This window comes from Lynx canadensis, chromosome E1 (genome assembly GCF_007474595.2).
Source record: "Lynx canadensis isolate LIC74 chromosome E1, mLynCan4.pri.v2, whole genome shotgun sequence".
Classification (NCBI taxonomy): Eukaryota; Metazoa; Chordata; class Mammalia; order Carnivora; family Felidae; genus Lynx; species Lynx canadensis.
In genome coordinates, this window is record NC_044316.2 from 57,341,307 (window position 1) to 57,349,221 (window position 7,915).

The 7,915-nt window shown below is 60.8% G+C and overlaps 1 long non-coding RNA gene across 1 annotated transcript; it reads left to right on the forward strand.

The window, feature by feature from the left end:
- Positions 1 to 858: 858 nt before the first annotated feature.
- Positions 859 to 3,400, forward strand: LOC115501617. Its single transcript, XR_003964869.1, has 3 exons — positions 859 to 1,154; positions 1,908 to 2,076; positions 3,176 to 3,400. It is a non-coding gene; the product is annotated as an uncharacterized LOC115501617 (long non-coding RNA).
- The last annotated feature ends 4,515 nt before the right edge of the window (positions 3,401 to 7,915 follow it).

Consider the following 7,915-nt stretch of genomic DNA (forward strand, 5'->3'; position numbering starts at 1 on the left):
TGGGAGCAGCGATCACACTCCCGTCCCCCCCCCCCCCCGGGGAGGCGGGCTGACGCCACCCCGCCTCGTCCCCCGGGCCGAAGCCTTCGCGGACCTCGTCCCACCCGGATTCTGAGCCGGCACTGCCTCTCGGCACGGTGGCCTTGACGCAGAAGGGTCTCCCGGCCCGCGAGGCATGGCGGGGGCAGGCCCCCAGCGTGGGCTCCCCGCCGACCCACACTTTGACTCTGTCGCCGCAAAACACAGAGCGGGGTGAACCCGACCAGAGCCGGCTCTCACGCTCTCACGCCGCCTGCTCTGTGCTCTCTCGTGCCCAAGCCCTTGCCTTTGGCCCCGGGCATGTGTCATGTGCCTCCTTCACACGGGCGGGTCGGGGAGCAGGGCCAGCGAGCAGAGCGGAGACGGGAACCCGGCACTGCTGCGTCCGCCCCTGGCCTGCTCCGGGAGGCAGCCTCAGCTGGCGGGGCCCGGGGACCAGGTGCTGGCAGGGAGCAGGGCAGCCGGAGTGGCGGGCCCAGCTCAGCAGGGGTGTGTTGAGACTGACTTCTGCTGGTTTCAGGTTCCCCTCCCTGGAAGCACGGGGAGTGGGGGGGGGGGGCGGCTGGAGGCTCAGGTTTCCCCCCACCATCCTCTGCTTCTTTGGTGCTGGCAGTGATTGGCCGTGGCCATGATGTCATCGCCTAATCCAAACAGAAGGGGGGTTGGTGCTGGCTGGCGTCCCCATGCTGAGTGCAGCAGTAAATTTCATTTCAAGGCTATGATTAGGACGGTGCCCAAGAATTTCCTTTCTCTCTCCTTCCCTCTCCCCATCCTATTTTTCTTCCTGTTCTCCTGCCTCTCCTTCCCTCCCCTCCTCTCCCCTGGCCCTCTCTTCTCCGGGATGCTGAAGGTTCGCCCGGTGGCCAGCACCGGTCCAGGCTCTTGCCGCCTTCCGTGAGGCTCCGTGACCAGCCCTGGCATGTACGGGCTCGGTCCCAGCCCCGAGACGGCACCCAGGGAGTACGGGGTGAGAATCCCTGAGGGCGCTCGTTCAACCTTGAGCTGAAACACCAGAACAACAGAGAGCGCAGGGGTGGGGTGGCCCTGGTCATCAACGAAAAGATCGGAAGACAGCAGAGCCATGAGAGGCAAGGAGAAACGCAGCTCCTTAGAAAGTGAGTCGTTGGGTCCTTATGGCCATCTCCAGACGGTTTCTGGAGTTTGGGTCTGGCCCACTGGCACCTTCAGCCCCTCCTTGGCTGGGGGGACCTGCCGGGCTCCACACCCTTTGGTGCCTGCGTCTGACGCCAAAGGGACGGTCCAGCCCCCAGAGGCAGGTGGGACCATGGGAGCGGTTCCACACCATATCCCCCTGCTTCTCTCCTCTTCCCGGGGACCCCAAGCTCTGTCCTAGGGTTCCTGGCCCCAGAGGCAAGCCTGAGAGCCAGCCACCTGAGTGTCCCCTGCATTCTCCAGCTGCCACTCAGCACACCCCCAACAAGTGTGACCTAGATGCCCACGGGGGAGGCGCTGGGGTCTGGGGGTGGTGATGTTCCTGCACCGAGCGCGCTGTGGGTCCTCGTCATTGCTCCCCTATCACATCGGACTGTGGTCTGACTCCTCGGGGACGTGGGGGGGGGGGCGTCCGCGTTCCCTGACCCCCGACCTCCAGCAGACCCGAGCACTCCTTCCCCACCGAGCCTTGGTGTGGCCCAAGATCCCTCCTCGCTGTGCCCCAGGCCGCGGGCCCAGCCAGCCGAAGGCGGCGCCCAGTGGAGTTGCGTGGAGAATGGGTCGCCCTAAGAGGGAGCGGGGATGGACATGACCCGGTCATAGCTCACTGTCTGGCCTCCTTAGGCCCCTTGCGTGTCCCCTAGCAGGTTACTCATCTTTGTGTCTGTCTTCCCCTCGACTCCCTGCTCCTTAAGGTTATGGCTCATTTGTTCGTTCATCGATTCAGTGAGGATGTGTTGGGCACCCACCATCTGCCAGGCCTGTGCAGGTGCCGGGCGCCCAGAGGGAACAGACGTGGCCCGGTTCTTCCTCCAGCAGCAACCGGCCGTTAGCAGAAACGCGGACAGAAACAAGTACAAGCAGGTGAAGGGCATCGGCGGAGGGCGGGGGCAGGTGGTCTGGGGTGCTCGCTGGGATAAACGAGACCTACAGGGTGGTCGGAGTTGTCCCATCGGGGGCAGGGGCGGTGCAGAGGACTCTCTTCCAGACGCAAGCCTGCTTGTGTGAAGTCACATGGGCGGGAGGGCCTCCGCGCAGACCTGGGGTGGGAGCTGGGCCGGGGCTGTGGTCATGGCGGATCTGAAGGTACGAGGTGGGGGACAGACAGGCAGCAGCCGTCGGTGGTCACTCACTGCGGAGAATGATTGGAAACACATGTCCCTCCGAGAGAGCGCACATTTATTACTCAGAGCCGAGCGTTCTTGGACCACAAGGGAGTCAACAAGGAGAGGCGTGGGGAGGGGGCATGGCTGGCGGCGGGCCGTGGGGAGGGGCTCGGGGCTCCCTTCCTGGCGGGACTCGGGGCTCACTGTCTGCACCTTGACATCCTTTGCAAGACCGCTTCTCCACCCTGGCCGTGTTCCTTCTTGCTACTTTAAAAAAAAACATTGTATTATGAAACCTCGCAAGCATACTCACATGGAGGGAGAGCCACCCATCCCCAGCTTCCAGAACCATCAGCTCATCAGCACCGGCCCCAGTGGGATCTTCTGAAGCAAATCCCAGATGTTGTAGTTCCTGGGTAAATACGGGAAGAGCTTTTTTTTTTTTTTTTTTTTTTTGGAAGGGTTATCTACTCTTCCTCTGTGTAGAGAAGCACGTTAGCTTTATTTCATGAGGGTTTATGTTAGGACCAGACTTTTTTTTTCTTCTCTTAGGGCAAAACCAGCTCCCCAGAGTCAGAAAAATCAGGGTTTCTCTCCCATCACCGGCTGAGAGAAGCTTGTGGGCGATCGCTTAACCTCTCCCATCTCTGCTTCCTTGTTTGGAAAAACGGGACCCTCCTAGCAGTGCTGTCTAGAGGAGAGTGTAGGAGGGGGCCCAGGGCGTGGCAAGTCCCGGACGCCATTGGTGTCACGGGGCCAACAAAGAGCAGGCTGTATAAACTGGCAGGTGCTGGACCCAGGATTCAAACCCAAATCTGCCACACTCCAAAATCTGCTACCTTTTTCTTTTCCACCAGCCGTATGCCCAATCAGGGTCCACTGAACTAGGCTGTCCGGTGACTTCTGCCTGTGACCCGGAAGGCCTCTCTGCCCTGAACCCCCTCCCTTGGACACCAGGGTTGGAGGAGACCCAGGTAAGCACTTTCTTCAAGAGCTCAAGGCCCTTGGGACTGAGCAGAAAAAGGGGCTTTCCAGCCAGCGGGAGGGACAAGAGGAGGACGCCCTCCTCCCGGAGGCGGGTGAGGAAGGCTCTTCCCACCTGGGGAAGCCCAGGTGCCCTAGTGAAACCGTCTGGATCTTTGGGCTTTAAGGAATAAATATCCAGGTGGGATGTTTAGCCAAAGTGGGCTTTATTGGAAGGAAGCAGAGAACGTGGTGAGACTGACAGGTGCGGCTGTGCATCCGGGACCTGAGAGCCCCCAGGGCTCCTTCCCCCTTCCTCCTCTTGCTCCCCTGGGTGACTCAGCTCGGCCCCTCGCCTCTCCCTGGCTCTCCTGGTCCGGCTGCTCCCCTACAACCTGCCGGCCCTTTGGTTCAAAGCCTGTCATCCAGTTCATTCTCTGCTAGGGTCCCGTTCTTATCAGCGTGGATCTGACCGGCCAGCCAGGGTCAGGCAGCGGGACAGGGCCTAGATCTGAAGGACAGGCCTGCTCAGAAGGGGAGTGGGAACAGCCCCTCCAAGAGGGAGGGAAGGCAGGGCCCCCACAAGGAGACACTCGGGCGGGGAGGGGGACATGAGGCCCTGACTCCCTGCCTGGGAGGCCCTCATACCCTTGAACCCTGTGGCAGAGGGAGAAGGCATTCAGGGGGTGGGCCTCTGGAAGGCCAGACGCCAACCCCCTGGCATGGTGGCCTGGGAGAGGTCTGGTCTGCCAGAAGGGTGCCGTGGGGCCTTGGGACGTCTCAGAACCTGATGGGGGAGAGAACCTTACTCAAGCTGGATGAGGTCCAAACCCTGGCCTTGCCCGTGGCCACAGCCCCTGGGGCAGCTGTGGAGGCCAGCAGCTGGCCCAGGCTCGGACGTCGCCTGAAAGGCATGTCCGGGGCTGCTACTCCCTAATCGGCTGCCAAAGAAAATATTTTCTGCAGGTTCCTTGCGAGCTGAGAATGAAAACACAGCACCCAGCAGGGCGGGTTGGGGGTGGGGGTGAAAGGCCTGGCTTTCTCTGAGGGTCCGGAAGACACTGGGGGATGGCGTCACTCAGGCACAGCTGGACGGCCAGGCCTGGAGGCCCAGGGGGTGGGGCAGGTGAGCAGAGACGCCGAGGGTGGGGAGCGCCCAGGACCGGGGCAGAAAATGGGATTGTTGGAAAAGTTGTGTGCTCTAAAAAGGCCAAGACGACATGACTCAGGCTGAACCTAAAAATTCCAGGGAGGAGGGCACTCGACAGGACTTCTTGGGGGGGCGGGGGGGGAGGGGGGGGGGTCCTGCAGGAACTGTGGCTTCAACAAAACAGAACAAGCATAACAACTTCTAACAGGCCGAGGCTTCAAAGTTCAGATGAACAGAAAGAAAAAATACACCAAGTCGTAGGATCGGAAAGAAACACTGTTCATATTTCGGCATCTGGCATCCATTTCTAAAGAGTGCGTGTGTGCGTGCGTGTGTATGTTTTCATACATAGGGGAACACACGGAGAGCAAGTGATGTTGCATGTTCTAGTTCGCAGCTTGCTTACTGTAAACCCGGGGAAGGGATCGCGAACATCTTTCGGTGCCATCAAATGGCTTCCCGCAGCATCAGTTCTAACATCTGCATGGCATTCTGGTGTAGACTGTCCCCGGGAGGCAGGAAGAAGTTTCCAGGGGCAGCTCCAGGCTTCATGGTCCTTATAGCTCCCGGTCCCAAAGAGGAAGCAGGTGGCCTCAGCCGTTGCTATGGCAAAAGACCCAAGGAAGGCTCTGATTGGCCAGGCTTGGAGCCTGTGCCCATCCTTGAGCCAATCACTGTAGCCAGTGGAGTGAAGGGCCGTGACTGGCCAGGCCTGAACCACGTGCCCATCCTGTAGCCAGGAGGGGGGTGAGGGAAAGGATGCTTAGCAGACAGAAAGCATAGAGCTCCCCCCACCCCCCGACGGCCGACCAAAGGGCCAAGAGACGTGGTCCTTATCCGGAAGACGCTTATAGTTCGAGGAGACCCATAAATACACAGGACCCACCGAAACAAGGGGTAAATGCCCAAATGCCCAATAGCGGGAGGTTGCAGAGCAGACCTGTGTCGGGGTCCTCCTTCCACCAGGACGTTGGCCAATCTCCTCCCTTCTCCGGACTCGGGTGTCCTCATCCGTAACACGGGAACGATGGCCTGTGTCGCACCCGTCGGGGTATGGGGAGACCGGCCCTCGCGGGCATGAGCGAGAGTGCAGTCTGGAGCCTGGCACGTAGCGCGGGCTGGGTAGGTGGGAGTTAGCGGGGCTGGAGAAGTGCCTGGAGAAGCTTCTGTGTGCACGGTGGATTCGTTGTAACGAGAGGTGGAAACAACCCCAGTGTCCGTCACTGTGATGGCCGGATAAGGACGTGGGTACCCGTAAAGTGGATACTATGTGGCCACAGAAAAGCACAAAGCACTGACTCCTGCTACGACGGGGATGAGCCTCAAAACCGTGCAAGGAGCCGGCCACACACACAGCCACGTACTGCACGATTCCCTCCACCCGACGGGTAAGCCTGTAGAGACCGAGTCCGTTAGGGCTGCAGGGCTCCGAGGGGAGGGGAGGGGAAGACGGCGGGGACCGGCTAAGGGCACAGGTTTTCTTTCAGAAATGATGGAAATGTTTTAGTTTTTAAAAATTTTTTAAATGCTTATTTTTGAGAGAGAGAGAGAGAGAGAGAGAGAGAGCGCGTGCGCGCATGAGTGGGGGAGGGGCAGAGAGAGGGAGACACAGAATCCGAAGCAGATTCCAGGCTCTGAGCCGTCAGCACAGAGCCCGACGCGGGCTGGAACCCATGAACCGGAGATCACGATCGTGAGCCGACGTCGGATGCTTAAGCGACTGAGCCCCCCAGGTGCCCCCGTGAAAATGTTTTAAGGTGAACCGTGGAGGCGGTTGGAGAGCTGTGAACATCGCTGTCAATCATGCAGCCGTGCCCTTCCAATGGATGAATTACACGGCATCCGGATCGTGCGTCAGTAACCGTCAAAAAGGAAGGAGAAAGGGGTTTGAATAGTGGGGTTTGGGCCAGGGGGAGGGGAGGGCCTGCCCGAGGCGGAGAGGGGAGCCAGCCTGACTTGTGGGCAGGACGTGGCGAGCTCAGGCTGGCAGGGGCAGAGGGCACCCAGGGAGAGGCTGGCGGGGAGGCTGAGGCGGAAGGCGGGGTGGGGGGCCAGCAGGAGGCCGCTCGTGAGAGGAGCCGGGGTTCCGGCTTCTCCCTCAGGCCACAGTGTCCGGACACACGGGGACGGCTCCTCAGGCTCGCCAGGGGGACGTTGGGCACAAGACGGGGCGGGGCGGGAGGAGGGGAAGGTTCGAGTCGTGTGCTCCCGGGAAGAGAGGTTTGGCAACACCCGGTACTTTGCTTGCTTGGGAGCCACACTCGTGCACGGTGATCTGAGCAGCAAGGCACGAGTCTGCTGGCGTGGCTCCTGGCCTCGGACCCCAGGCTGGGAGTCGTGGGCAGCCGGGAGGAGAACAGGAGGGGAGCTTGGCTCCTCGTTGGAGGCTGGAAAAGGCAGAGATCCGCTGGCGGGAGAGCAAACCAAATCAAAGCCGCGGAAGACGGGGGAGGGGCGGGAAAAGGTGGGGGAGTCAAACACATGGGGTGGGACCGGGTGACGATGTGGGGACTCCGCGGGGGGCGGGGGGGGGGGCGGCTGCCACGGGCACTGTGCAAAGTGGGCTGGGCAAGGTGCCGGGGCCCTCCTGAGGCCTGAGTGTAATACCTTCATTAAATCTGCAGTATTCGTCGTTTTCACGGAACCGAGCTTAGGTCTTAGGGTAAGTTTAGTTTTACGGGAAATTGAGCAGAGAGCGCGGGGTTCCCTGCTGTTATCACCTGACGCAGTGTGACACATGGGTCACAATGTCTCGGTCTGCTGGGACACTGTGACAAACACGCCCCAGACCGTGCCGGGCGGCTCCCACCGCAAACAGCTGTCTCACACGTCCGGAGGCTGGATGCCTGACACTGGGGGGCCGGCGGTGGCAGAAGGGGCGAGGGAGCCCTCGGGGGTCTCCCTTACGAGGGCACTAACCCCTCATGAGGCTGTCCCCTCATGACCTGACCCCCCCCCCACCAAAGGACCCACCTCCTAACACCATCTCGTTGCGGGGGTAGGATTTCAACGTGAATTTGGGGGGCGCACGCATATTTGACTTGATGGCTCGATTGAACCAGTATTGATTATCTTCTTTGTTTTTAATTGTTTTCGATGTTCATTTATTTTTGAAGGCGGGGGGGCAGAGCATCTCAAGTGTGGGCTCCATGCTGTCAGCACAGAGTCGAACATGGGGCTTGAACTCATGAACCACCTGATCACGACCTAATCTGAAGGCGGACCCTTAGCTGACTAAACCCAGGTGACCCCCTCTGTGTGACAGCACCCTCCCCCGTGCGGGGGGACAAGAGCACCTCTGGGGGAGCGTGGAGGGAAACGGGCTGGGTCTGGGCCACGCTCCCGACGCCGCTGAGATCCTCCGTCCTCCCGACCCTCGGCCGCGCCGCCACGCGGGACGGAGAACGAGCCGCGAACCGCTGGTGGCCCCCGGGGCCGCAGGAAGCGCTGGGCTCGGTGGGCTCGCGAGCCCTGTGGCCCGGAA